Genomic DNA, 15,518 nt, shown 5'->3' with positions numbered 1-15,518 from the left:
TTCCAGGGAATGAGAGGGCGGACGAGTGCGCCAGGAGGGGTTCATCTGCGCCCGGGCGGACCAGTCATCGGTCTTGCCTACGTGTCATTTGTCGAGCTATTGAACACAGTAGAGGGGATGGCCAGGGCGGCTTCGGTGGCGAGATGGGACACGGTGGTTGGTTGCCGGACTGCGAAGGCGCTATGGCCGGTCATCGACCGGAGATGGACGAGGGAATTGCTGGCCTTCGGTAAGAGGTCGATGAGTACTTTGGCAGAGGTCCTAACCGTACACTATGCTATAGGCCGCATGGCGGCGCGCATGGGGATACCGCACAATGACTTCTGTTGGTGTTGCCTCGATGAGAATAGAGCACTTGCTTTGTTCCTGTTCGGGTCTGCAGAGACGTAGGCTTTCCTTTTTGGGGAGCCGTTTCTTCTGTGATCTGGGAGAACTTGCGAACGTACCTCTGGCATCTCTCCTGAGATTTGTTAAGGGAACAGGATAGTTCCAAAGGGGCCAAACTGACCTCCGAGTGAACTCACCTTTGGTGGGCGACCCATTCAACCTAACCTAGCAGGAAGATTAGGTTGAATCTTGACATTACTGGTGTATTTCATTGAAATCGGTTCAGATTTAAATACAGCTGCCATATATGTACATCACCCGATTTTCTCTTCTTGATCCATTACAAGCGCATTTATTGACCAATCCTTCCACAATTTTGTACAACGCTTTCCTCGACGATTTCCACAATATCTAAGAAGTTTAGTCAAAATCGGTTCAGATTTAGTTGTAGCTCTCATATATATGTTTGTCCGATTTTGAGAAAAAATGCAATAAAGTGCTCATTTGTTAACCGATTCTCTCGAGATTTGGTAGAAAGAAATTTCTTATGACTCTTAATATTACTGTTGAATTCCATAAAAATCGGTTCAGATTTCGTTATAGCCGCTAATATGTATATCGTCTCATTTTCACTTCTAGGGCCACTGCAAGCGCATTTATCGATCAATCTAGCCAAAATTGTGCACAACGCTTTCCTCGATGCCTACTATAATATCCAAGAAGTTTGGTCAAAATCTATTCAGATTAAGATGTAGGTCCCAAATATATGTTCATTAGATTTTGGGTAATTTGCCACACTGTTATCATTTGCCAACCATAGTTTTTATAGTTTGAGCATATTTGCTTTGCTCGCAATTTGATACGGGTTGTTTACTAACCCATCAGCCGAGGTCCATCAAAATTGCTTCAGAATTAAATACAGCTCTCACTTTGTACTTATAGACTAAGAGTAGGGTATTATATAGTCGGCACCGCCCGACTTTTGCCTCTCCTTACTGGTTTTGTAATGGAAATTTTGCAAATTTTTTAAGAGACTGGGGCAAACTTTTCTCATATCATTGAGTGCTGTCCGATTCAAGTTTAAGCTCAATGATAAGGAATCGTCTTTTTATGGCCGAGTTCAAACGGTGTGCGGCAGAGCCACACCTCTTTGGGTAGAAGTTTTTACACAGCAAAGAACCTCCAAATGTCGCCAGAATTAAGAAGGAATAACCATCGCTAATAATTTTTTCTTGCCAGGACTCGAACCCAGTCATTCATCGTCAGCATTGGGAGGAGATAACCACAGCTGAAAAATTAGGAGGGAATAAAAAGCGCTGAACATTTTTTCCTTTGGTTTTTGCCAGGTTTTGACCCTAGGCGTTCACCGTCATGTGAGGACATGCTAACCTCTGCGCTACTGTGGCATCCACATCATTTTGTCATTCCGTTTGAAATATATCAAAATATTCCTTTCCGACCCTACAAGGTCGTATAATTCTAGAACGATCCATAATAACGCTTCAATCTTCAAGAATGATGATATTGAGCTGATACTTCTCACAGTTATTTTTTGTTACCTTTGGCAGGTTAAGTTCGCAGATGGGCTACATCGTTAAATATCTTGATATAACCCCCATATATACCGATCATCCGATTTCAGGTCGAAGGCCATAGAAGACGCTTTGATTGCCGGATTTTGCTGACATTTCTCAAAGCAAGTTGTCTTTGGGCCCTAGACAACCGTTTTGCATAGAGTCAGGATATAGCCCCCACGGTGGTTAGGTTTTGGGGCTTGAGGACGACGAATATGTCTTAATTTTTAGGAAAGGTATCGTCAAGTGTAAATCGTTGGCTAGGAAGAATTTGACATGCTATATATTCAATCAGTTCTGTACAGGAGATCAGGCCATTTTATCCTTGTCACGCGGCAAGGCATTTTTGGTTTCTTCCGCATACTTTCCGCATGATGATCAGCAGTTGCCACCTCCATTGGCGATGTTAGACCTTATTCAATACTGTAGGACGGGGAATATCAATTTGATATTTGGCTGTGGCGCGCTCACCACGTTCTTTGGGGTAGGTTCAGACATCAGCATTAGAGGAGAAAACGTGATCGAATTTATTTTGGAGAATAGCTTAAGCCTCTATAATAGGGGAAACGATGCCACTTTTGAGATTCTTGATCTGGCATTGGGTAATATTGAGGATTATGAAATGATTGGGCCGTATCGAAGGAGGCTAGTTTCTCGGACCATGAGTACTTATTGTTTAGGAGCTGGGAGGAACAAGGTCAAACCAGACTTGATATTATTCAGAAACCCCAGGAGCACTCGATCTGCTTTAAGATCGGCTTGTCCAGTCGGTAGATCGTAGAAGAATGAGGATACGAGATGGTCGAACAGGGATCTAAGAGAGCTCATGAAGAATGCGAGAAGGGCATTTAATACGGCAAGTTGCAGTGGTGATAGAGCTTTATGGGAAGTTTATAGGGATAAGTTTAGAATTTATAAGAAGGCACTGAAAAAGACCAAAAGAGAGGATTCTGTCAGGTAGATCGAGTAACTCTCAAATATAAAATATACTTCAAGATTACGGAAGCTATGGGCTAAAGGTTCTCCATATACGGGAAACCAATAGAGATCGGATGAGGAATGGATGGAGATGGGCGATGGGTAAATACCCGAAAGGTCTGTTCTTAGTAAATTGGCTATATACCTGGGTATTTACCCATATAAACCTTAAAGCTGGGTATTTATAATTTTGAAGATATCTTGGCAATATAAAATAGTTTGCAAAAAGATGTTGATGATTTCGTGTTCTTTGTATATAAACCTGATCATCCGTTCTCTTAAAATTGGTCTATAGTAATATATAGCCGAGCCAACGGCTGAACAGTTCAATATTCACATGTCCTGGGTGCCGGGTCAAAAAGATATCCTAGGGAATTGTAAAGCGGATGAGCTTGCGAGACTACAAACTGCCTTAGACATTCTAGGGGAACTGAAATCTCTGGTATGCCCCTAGCGATATGTAAGCTAAGTTTTCAGGACCAGGCCCGAGGTCCACCACTTTGTTGCCACTGGTTAGAACAGACGTCTCAGCCATTGTGTCCGTCATGACAGGTCACTGTCTGATCGGAAAACATGCCGGCAGACTGAAGGTTATCAGTAAAGACTTGCCGAAGCTGTGAGGAGGTCGAGGAAGACCGCACTGGCCGTCAGAAAGAGTTCCACTTTAGGCTGTCAGAACTTGTCTGATTTAGCGGATGTGAAGTTGTAGGGCTTTTTAAACCGATCTGGATGGTTCAACGGTAGGAATTATAAGGTATCTTCTTTCTGCTGTTTCTGTGGTATCACAATGGACGAAAACTTTTAAGTGAGCTTGATGGCAGACTGTCACTTTAACCTCAACTCACCTGCATATAGACCAATCTCCCAACTTATAGTCTTGCTTATTATACCCACCACCGAAGGATGGGGGTATATTCATTTTATCATTTCGTTTGCGACACATCGAAATATCCATTTCCGACCCTATAAAGTACATATATTGTTGATCAGCGTAAAAATCTAAGACGATCTAGCCATGTCCGTCCGTCTGTCTGTTGAAATCAAGCTACAGTCATTAAAAATGGAGATATTAAGCTGAAATTTTACACAGATTCTTTTTTTGTCCATAAGCAGGTTGAGTTCGAAGATGGGCTATATCGGACTATATCTTGATATAGCCCCCATATATACCGATCCACCGATTTAGGGTCTTAGGGCTATAAAAGCCCCATTTATCGTCCGATTTTACTGAAATTTGGAACAGTGAGTTGTGTTAGGCCCTTCGACATCCTTCTTCAATTTGGTTCAGATCGATCCAGGTTTGCCACATAGACCGATCCGCCGATTTAAGGTCTTAGGACCATAAAAAACACATTTATTATCCGATTTTGCCAATATTTGAGCAATATTCGACATCCTTCTTCAATTTGACCCAGATCGGTCCAGATTTGGATATAGCTGCCATTTTAACCGATCTCTTAGTTTTAGGGTTTGGGCCATAAAAGGCGCATTTATTATCCGATTTTGCTGAAATTTGGGACAGTGAGTTGTCTTAGGCCCCTCGACATTCTTCGTCAATTTGGCCCAGATCGGCCAAGGTTCGGATATAGCTGCCATATGTACAGATCCGTCGATTTAGGGCCTTAGGCGCATAAAAGCCACATTTATTATACGATTTTGCTGAAATGTGGGACAGTGAGTTGTCTTAGGCTCCTCGACATTCTTCGTCAATTTGGCTCAGATAGGTCCAGATTTGGATATAGTTGCCATATAGACCGACCTCTCCATTTAAGGTTTTGGGGTGATAAAAGGCACATTTATTGTCCTATGTCGCCGAAATTTGGGACAGTGAATTAAGTTAAGCCCCTCGATATACTTCTGCAATGCGACAGAGATCGGTCCAGATTTGGATATTGCTGCCATATAGACCGATCTCTCCATTTATATTTTTGGGGCCATAAAAGGCGCATTTATTGTCCTATGTCACCGAAATTTGGGATAGTGAATTATGTTAAGCCTCTCGATATACTTCTGCAATATGGCACAGGTCGGTCCAGATTTAAATATAGCTGCCATATAGACCGATCTCCCGATTTAAGGTTTTGGGCCGTATAAATCGCATTTATTGTCCGATTCCGCCGAAATATGGCGCAGTGGGTTGTGTTAGGCCCTTCGACATTTTTCATCAATCTGGCTCAGATCGGTTCAGATTTGAATATAGCTGCCATATAGACCGATCTCTCGATTTAAGGTTTTGGGGCCATAAAAGTCGCATTTGTTGTCCGATTTCGCCGAAATTTGAGACAGTGAGTTGTGTTGGGCTCTTCGACATTTTGATGTTACTAAAACCTAATCGGTCCAGATTTGGGTATGGCTGCCATATAGACCGATATCTCGAAATTTGACACAGGACTTAGGTAAGGCTTTTCGACATCCGTGTCGTGTAGAGTTCAGATCGGTTTATTTTTTAGATATAGCTGCTGAACAATGACTTATACTTATAAAGGGTGATTTTTTTGAGGTTAGGATTTTCATGCAATAGTATTTGACAGATCACGTGGGATTTCAGACATGGTGTCAAAGAGAAAGATGCTCAGTATGCTTTGACATTTCATCATGAATAGACTTACTAACGAGCAACGCTTGCAAATCATTGAATTTTATTACCAAAATCAGTGTTCGGTTCGAAATGTGTTCATTCACCGTTCAGCGATGAGGCTCATTTCTGGTTGAATGGCTACGTAAATAAGCAAAATTGCCGCATTTGGAGTGAAGAGCAACCAGAAGCCGTTCAAGAACTGCCCATGCATCCCGAAAAATGCACTGTTTGGTGTGGTTTGTACGCTGGTGGAATCATTGGACCGTATTTTTTCAAAGATGCTGTTGGACGCAACGTTACGGTGAATGAACACATTTCGAACCGAACACTGATTTTGGTAATAAAATTCAATGATTTGCAAGCGTTGCTCGTTAGTAAGTCTATTCATGATGAAATGTCAAAGCATACTGAGCATCTTTCTCTTTGACACCATGTCTGAAATCCCACGTGATCTGTCAAATACTAATGCATGAAAATCCTAACCTCAAAAAAATCACCCTTTAAGTATTTGGTCCAAATCGGCAAATATTTCGATTTTGGGGCATAAGGTATGCATTTTTCATCGGATTTTGACGAAAGATGGTTTTTCAAATGTGGTTAAAATCGGATCATATTTGGATATAGCTGCCATATAGATCGATCTCTCGATATAAAGCCTTGAATCCATAAGAGGAGCATTTGCCACAGTGAGTTTTGGAAGAAGTTTCCACATTTTTGTGCAATGTTGTACAGATCGAACCATATATGGATTTAGGTGCCATATAAACCAATCTCCCGATATAAAGTCTTGAACCCTTCCTACCCATAGTGAGTTTTGGTAGACCCCTACCCATTCCTGTGAGATATGGTCCAAATCGGACCATATTTAGATAAAGCTCCCATATAGACCGATCTCCCAAACAAGAGTGTTGAGCACATAAAAGGAAGCTCTTATTTATGAAGTTCACAAAATTAACTTAAATCAAATTAAATTGAGAACGGAGTTGTTACCACATTTCTTAGTTAGTTATGTTTACATTAAGTTTATAGAAAATTTTTATAAGCACTTATTACTGTATACCACATACTTTGCTCAAAGAACTAATAACACTTCCGCACGGTTTAAATGATGGTTAGACACTGAATATTTATTCAAAAATAAAAACTGAAATATAAACTATGTTTTTCTAAGCCTAATGTTTACATAAGGAACATAAAGTCCAAAAAAGTATTTGAACAACTTATCATAGATCTGCTTCAGTGTGTTGTAATCTATAGGGCATTGGGGGAAAGGGATTGATAGTTCATTGCATATGACACACTGATAAGCAGTACGTAGCATGTAAGGTTTTAAGATATTAACACAAGAAATACTAAACTGAGCGTCTCATGCGCTTTGTTAGTACTCTTATAACTGCTTTAGGTAGGTATTTATACCCTACACCACTACTGCGGTACTGCTGATTTTTATACCCGCCACCATAAGATGGGGGGTATACTAATTTCATCATTCTGTTTGTAACTACTCGAAATATTCGTCTGAGACCCCATAAAGTATATATATTCTTGATCGTCGCGACATTTTATGTCGATCTAGCCATGTCCGTCCGTCTGTCCGTCTGTCTGTCGAAAGCACGCTAACTTCCGAAGGAGTAAAGCTAGCCGCTTGAAATTTTGCACAAATACTTCTTATTAGTGTAGGTCGGTTGGTATTGTAAATAGGCCATATCGGTCCATGTTTTGATATAGCTGCCATATAAACCGATCTTGGGTCTTGACTTCTTGAGCCTCTAGAGGGCACAATTCTTATCCGATTTGAATGAATTTTTGCACGAAGTATTTCGTTATGATATCCAACAACTGTGCTAAGTATGGTTGAAATCGGTCCATAACCTGATATAGCTGTCATATAAACATATCTGGGGATTTGACTTCTTGAGCTTCTAGAGGGAGCAATTCCTATTCGATTTGGCTGAAATTTTGCATGACGTATTTTATTTTTACTTTCAACAACTGTGTCAAATAAGATTCAAATCGGTTCATAACCTGATATTGCTGCCATATAAACCGATCTGGGATCTTGACTTCTTGACCCTTAGAGGTCGCACTTATTATCCGATATGCCTGAAATTTTGTACGACGGATCCTCTCATGACCATCAACAAACGGGTTTTATTATGGTCTGAATCGGTCTGTAGCCCGATACAGATCCCATATAAATCGTTCTCTCTATTTTACTTCGTGAGCCCCCAATGGGCGCAATTCTTATACGAATTGGGTGAAATTTTACACAGGTCTCCAACATATAATTTAATTGTCGTCCGAACCGGACCATATCTTGATATCGTTTTAATAGCAGAGCAACTCTTTTCTTATATCCTTTTTTGCCTAAGAAGAGATGCCGAGAAAAGAACTCGACAAATGCGATCCATGGTGGAGGGTATATAAGATTCGGCCCGGCCGAACTTAGCACGCTTTTACTTGTTTTCTTTGATCCCGTTAAGCGAAATACAATATACTTATGATTTCACTTGCCACCTTTAGGGTTAAGGGATATATACAATATATGAGAATTTTATATCAGCTAATGCAATGAGTGAACAAAATATACATTTATATGTGGTAGTGATGAATATGTGGCAAACTATGTGGACCAAGTTTCAGTAATTTATCGATATATCAAAATTGTGACCTTAAAGTCGATGAATACATCGCATCATAACACATTTCTAGATTTAGAACGTAGTTCGTAGTATTTGGAGAAAGGTATAGCATCCTCTTGACAAAAAAACCGTAATAACCTCTTGACATCTGCATATTTCTCATGTCCCCAGATTTGGGCATTGTAGCACATAATAGAGCAAGAACAACGGTTAAATATTTTCATCTTATTTTCCTTGGAAACTTCAGGATGATTAAGGCACTTCCCCCATGAAGAATTTATAGCCATCTAACAATTTCTGGGCCCTCAGTACCAAATTTCCATTTTAATCAGCGGAGAAACCTAGAGAAACTGGGAACCTAGCGGAAGATCACAATCTTAGACTTTGCTAAATCAACCTTCAAGTCGCACAGTAGGCAGTATTTATGTTAGACATTAATGATTTCTCCCACTTTGGGAAGTGGTATTGACAACAATAAAGGATTTTGTGAGTACCACAGAATTCCTAACTTAAAATTTTCTTTTTAGAGGTTACTTTTTAGATTTTAGAGCGCACAACAAACCGATTACTGGTTTAGGTGTATGTCTTAAGCTGCATGGGACGGATTGATATCTGCACCCTTTTTTTAACCTAACCTAACCTAATCATTTTCTAAAGACCCTCAGGACTATCAGACGGGGGAGTATAATTACCTATTCATTCCGTTTGTAACATCTCGAATTATTGATCTGCGATCGCATAAACTATAAACATTCTTGATAATCGTGACATTCGAAGTGGATGTTTTATCGTCCCACCGTCCGTCTGTGGAAATTACGATCGATCACGTAAAGTCAGCTGCTCGAAAGTTTGAACATATACTTATTTTTGATGTATTGTAGATCGTTGGGAATTGCAAACGGGGCATAGAAGATCAGATTTGGATATAGCTCCCAATCTCCCGATTAGACTTCCGCGGCCCCTAGATGCTTAAATGTTTGCCTTATTTGACATTTTAGTATGTCGAAAATTTTTTTATATTACTGCACTAAGTATGGTTCAAAGCGGTCCATTTTTTGATATAGCTGCCATATAAACCGATCTTGGGTCTAGACTTCTTTAGCCTCTAGAGGGCGCAATGCTCGTCCGATTTGACTGAAATTTTGCAGGTAGTGTTTTGGTATCACTTCCAACAACTGTGTTTAGTATGATTCAAATCGGTTCATAATTTGGAATATCTGTCATATAAACCGATCTTCGATCTTGAATTCTTGAGGCAATAGAGCGCCCAATTCTAATTCGATTTGGCTGAAATTTCGTATGAGTTGTTTTGTTATGACTTCCAAAAACTGTGCTTAGTATGGCGCAAATCTGTACATAACCTGATATAGCTGCCATATAAACCGATCTGGGATCTTGACTTTTTGAGCCTCTAGAGGGCGCAATTCTCATCCGATTTGGCTGAAATTTCGCATGAGGTGTTTTGTTATGACTTTTAATAACTGTGATAAGTGTCGCGCAAATCAGTACATAATCCGATATAACTGCCATATAAACCGATCTGGGATCTTCCCTTCTTGAGCCTCTAGAGGGCGCAATTCTCATCCGATGTAAAATTTTGTACAACAGCTTCTCTCATAAACCTCAACATACGTGTCTAATATGGTCTGAAACGATCAATAGCTTGATACCATCAATAGCTTGATACCCGATTTTGCTTTTTGAGTCCCTACAAGGCGCAATTCTTATCCGAATGAACTGAAATATTACACAATGACAACTACAATGTTCAGTATTCATTTATGGTCCGTATCGGACTATAACTTGATATAGCTCCAATAGTATAACATTTCTTATTCAATATTCTTTGTTTCCTAACTTTGCATAGAAGTCGTCAAATGCGATCCATGATGGAGGGTATATAAGATTAGGCCCGGCCGGACTTAGCACGCTTTTATTCGTTTTATTTGTTATTTCTTCAAACTAGTACTCATAAGACTATACTTTGGGTTAATATATGTGCATATTTAGCAGAAACCATGGTGGTGGGTGCCCACGATTCGGACAAACCAAATATTGTTTTTTGTTGATTATTAGAAATAACAAGGTCTAAAACCCTAACATTATATATCCTCAATATTATTATTTGCAATGAATATAGTGTGAAAACCACCAAAAGACTGTGGGACCTGATTCATGTTGGTTTCAATGCTTTTTGCAAAATTTGTTTTGACAAATTTGAAAGTCTCAAATTAGTGATATAGGCAATTGAAAACTAATATCGTACGCAAAATATATTTTTTTAGCGACATATCAAGATCGAGTCCAGCTAGTTCTAGCACTGATAAACCAATCACCCTACAAACTCAAGTACCATGCTGCTCGATGTGTTGCATACGAACTTATTAAGAACAAAGCAACAGATAAGGTAAATTTCCATTGCATGACAAAGGTTTTGTCATTTTACATCCAACAGTTTTTAAACTGACATATAGTCAACTTCGCTGATTTAATTTTTACATTTCTTATCACAAAAGCCCTTCCCAGGCAGTCGGTCAATACAGCTCATCATGTGAAATAGGTTATCTCTGGGACAGTTGTTTACACAATTTTTGGTCAGATTACAGAAAAGTAAGGTAGAAATTCTATAATACGGATATATGGGATATGAAAACGAGACATATGGGATATGAAAGGTTGTACGCAATAGGAAAGAGATAAGCTATACATATAAATATGAGTCAATGTTAGAGTTTTTTTCTGAGTCAAATTAGTTTTTTGCAGGTTAGCTGACACTGTTTTTTTTTCTCAGCAGCTTACCATATTGTTTACAAGCCAACAAAAGCATTTGCTTTTGATTTTTTTTAAAGAAACTTATTCGTGATGAATTTCAAGCGAAAAAGTATGACTGCGTTATATTTGGTTTAAAATCACAAGCGGCCATTGTTGGCGAACTCAAACAACATAAAGTGAACAAAATATTTGTCTATCGCACGATAAATCGTTATAGTGATACTGGCAACATTGTCAAATGCCATATTAGTGGAAGATATGTGACTGGGAACTGTAGGATGACCACAGCTACTCTATTTATAGTTTTATTAGCATCAGCCTTGGAGAAAATACTTCAAAAGTGGTCCCCTGGGACAAACTTCTGTGCACGACTATCCCTTCGAAACCTTTCCAGGAGGCCAAACATTTTTTTCAAAAAAATAAAATAAATCATCCAAGACCCATGCATGCTTTTGCAAAAATATTCAGTAAAGGATTCCTAATTTAAAACACTAAAGGCGAAAGATTTTCATCCTTTTAGTCTTTCATCCTTTATGCTGAGGAATGTAGAGTGGTTGATGGAAACATATTGTATGAAAGGGCAAAGATTCCTAGAGCAGCAGCAGCATGCATATAGTAAAGGCAAATCCATTGAAACAGCCCGTCACGACTTAGTCGCCTACATACAATGGTAGCATTTCTATCATTTAAGGAACATTCAATAATGTACAACCGACGTCAATCATGAAGGAGTTGGAGCAAGCACTGTATGAAAGTTTATTATAAACTTACTACTTACATGGGATCTGTGGATCTAAAAATATGGGTCATCAGAGGAAAACCTCAAGGGGTTGTACTGTCTCCTCCACTTTGAAATATAGCCATTTACAATATATTATTGTCTCTGGAAGAAAATGATGTAAAAGTGGTCGCGTATGCTGATGACGTGGCAATTGCGGTTAGGGGAAAGTTTCCCATCACTCTAAGAGATCTACTTCAGGAAGCTCTAGTTGCAACAGCAAAGTGGGCTGCCGAAAGTGGTCTAGGTATGAATCCGCGCAAGACACAAGTAGTTCTATTCAGCTGGAGATACAAGTTGCCTGTCTCCTTGGGACGAGAGAATGTTCCATTTACAGAAAGCGCAAAATACCTGGGTGGTCTGCTGGACAGGAAATTGAACTTCAAATCCAACATTTTGGAAAGGGTAAGGAAGGCCACTCTTGCCCTATACACCTGCATGAGAGCCATTGGCAAAAGTTGGGGATTTAGACCGCGTGTCAAGCATTGGGTATATACTGCAGTTGTCAAACCTCTAATGCTATATGCTGTTGTGGTCTGGTGGACGGCACTTCAAAAGTCCACCTACTTAACCGGATCCAAAGGATGGCTTGTTTGTGCATCACAGCCGCAGTGAGAACGACACCATCTGATGCACAGAATTTAATGCTACATCTTATGCCTCTGGGCATTGGGGATTGACAAATAGCAGCAACCTCTGCCGTGAGGTTAATGGAGCTTTCTCATTGGTCGTGTAATGGCTATAGACACTGTGTTATCTTTGATACAATATCCGATGTTGCAGGCAGTGTGGATACACCCTACCTTAGCAGCTTTTTGATAAAAAGTACTGTATCACTATTTCTGATAGAGACAATTGGATCTACGACATTCCTGGTAAGAGAAGTTGCATAGACTTTACCGCTTTGCTGTCATTGGCTAGAACAGATGTCTCAATCATTGTGTCCCTCATGACAGGTCACTGTCTAATTGGAAAACATGCTGACAGACTGAAGGTTGCCAGCAATGATTTTTGCCGAAGCTGTGAGGACCAGAGATGGCCTGTCAGAAACAGTGACGTATATGACATACGTTTCCGACGTATATTACATACGTCGAAAACGTCGTAAACCTAGCCAAAAAACTAGGTTTCTGACAAAAAAAAAAATTCGAACGAAAATATGTCGAATTTTTGATCTGATTAACTAAAAATTTTGGCATAAGTATTAACACTCCATGTACCATTTCACTTGACACTTCCTCAGATGTCATGCATTTTTAACATACAGGGTGGCTGATGAATATTGCTACAATGATGAATATTGCTACATTTTTTTTTCGGTGTATGGAATACATTTTTCTTTTATTCATGTTAAATTAAATTATTAAATTAATTATTAAATTATTATTAATTAAATTAATTAATTAATTAATTAAATTAATTATTAAATTATTATTATTAAATAGAAAAAAAGTTATTACATTTTTTTTTGGTAGCGGCTTTCATCAGCCACCCTGTACATATGTCGTTTACAACAGCGTTCAAAAAGCAAATTAAAACGGGAGAAGCAAATAATTTTGCAAAAGGATACAAAATAATTGCAATTTCTAAATATAATTGATGAAAACTAATAATTTATTGATTTTTTGCTTCACAAAAAAATCCTTAAACGTTACTTTATAAATTGACTTGAAATTTGCGTATATTTCCAATTTATTATGTGAAAAATGTAAATGCAAAAATTAAAAAAAAACTTTATATTTCTTTTATTGCGAAATTTTTTTACATATAAACTCTTCTATATACAACAAATAAGTGACAATAATATTTGTTAAAAATCAAACTTTTACACTGAGTTATTAAGGTTTATGACGTTTGCGACTTTTTCTACGTTTTATACAAGTATACGACGTTTTCGACTTTTACAACTTTTTGACTGTCGGAAACCTAAAAAATCGTCTTACGGACCATCTCTGGTGAGGACATTGAAGAAGAAGCGACTATAGAATACCTTCTGTGTGTGTGTCCCGCTTTAGCAGTCAGAAGGAGTTCCTTCTTTAGGTTCTTATTTTTTTTGAGAACCTGTCTGATTTAGCGGATGTGAACATTGGCAAGTTGATGGGCTATTTAAAGTGGTTTGGGTGGTTCAACGGTTAGAAATAGAAGGCATCTTCCTTCTACTGTTCCTGTGGTATCACATTGGACGAAAACGTCTAAGTAAGTTTGATAGCAAAGTGGCACTAAATTCACAGAAGAAGTCTTAGTAGACAATTTCAAAATCGGATAAAAGTCGCGACCTCTAGAGGCTCAAGAATTCAATATCGGAGATAGGTTTGTGCGGGAGCTATATCAGTTTATTAATCAATTAAGATCATACTTGGCACGGTTATTGGAAGTCATTACAATACACTTCATGCAAATCGGTTATGAATTGTGCCCTATAGGGGCTCAATAAGTTAAGATAGCTGATCGGTTTATATGGCAACTTATCAAAACATGGCCCGATAGAGTCCATTTACAATCCCAACGGACCTTCTTTTTTAGGAAGTATTTGTGAAAAATTTCAAGCTCCTAGCTTTATTCCTTCGTAAGTTAGCCTGCTTTCGACAGACGGACGGACATGGCTAATTCGACTCATAATCTCTAGACGATCAAGAATATATATATTCTGTTGGGTCTCAGATCAATATTTCAATGTGTTACAAACGGAATGACGAAATTACTTTACCTCCATCCTATGGTGGAGGTTATAAAATCGAAATGAGTCGAAATTAACCCTCAGAAAATTGATGAACGTACGTCTCAAAGGCCATGCCGGACGGATCTGTACGCTTATGATGCCGTTTGTGCTAGGGTGGATATACTTGAGAAATATAGTGCCGATATCAATGCTTTACAGGAATTGCAGTCATAGCTGCCATTAAACCAGACATAAGTTTTGCTGTGGACCCTAGCGCGTATTTGACTCATGTCTTACCATTTTTCATTTCTTTCGATACCCCTCTTTTCTGGCCAAGAAATTCCCACAATTTGCACTGATATGTCTAGCCACATTTGTATACTTTTGAATAAAAACATTTAAATTTAAAACAATAACTTAAAAAAAAAAAAACTTTGTTTACCAAACTGCATCTAGGTTAGTGTCATTCACTTTCAGTCACTCGCAGTCCAATTCAAATATTTAATATGCCGTCCTTAATGCACTGCAGCATTGGCCTCAATGTCCATCTACTCAGTGTTGCTGTGGACAGAGTAAACATTTCTAAAATCGTTTGCATTTCATGTCCAAATATTTAAACAACATTTATTTGGTATTTATGTAGTTATCGTTGATGTGTTTGCTTAAGTACTCTTCTGCTCGGCTATTTTATGTTTGGCTTAGTCCTTGCCTGAGTTGCTAAAAATAATTCAAATATTTTAAATAAACACAATTTGGCAATATTTTAATTAATTACCGAAAGCTACTATGTGCAGTTTGCTTTTGTTTTTATTTCATGCCATTGAGCTTATTTAGGTGAGCTTAACTTAAAGCATTCGAAAAAAAATAAGGCTCTTTTTTGCAATACAAATGGCAAGTAAATAGTGGCACAAAGCTGCAAAATTGTAAATAAGAGGGAATTTAACTGTTTTGTATTTTGTAGGTTTTTTTTTGTTCTTTTCTATGTCGTGCTGTCCAGTTTTTGTATTAATATAAGTTATGCAACGAGGATGTAAAATAAATCGAACTTCGAAAAACTCTGTCTCCTGATTAAGTTGGAAAAATAACCAACGAAAAGTCGAGAGTATAAATTAAGACGATTCGTTTTATTTAATCAAACGTAAACCTGACCAAAAGCCGGCCACCAAATTACAAAAAAACAAGTAAAAACGTGCTAAGTTCGGCCGGGCCG

Source organism: Stomoxys calcitrans, chromosome 3, assembly GCF_963082655.1.
Source record: "Stomoxys calcitrans chromosome 3, idStoCalc2.1, whole genome shotgun sequence".
NCBI classification, from domain to species: Eukaryota; Metazoa; Arthropoda; class Insecta; order Diptera; family Muscidae; genus Stomoxys; species Stomoxys calcitrans.
Note: the sequence above shows the minus strand (reverse complement) of the source record.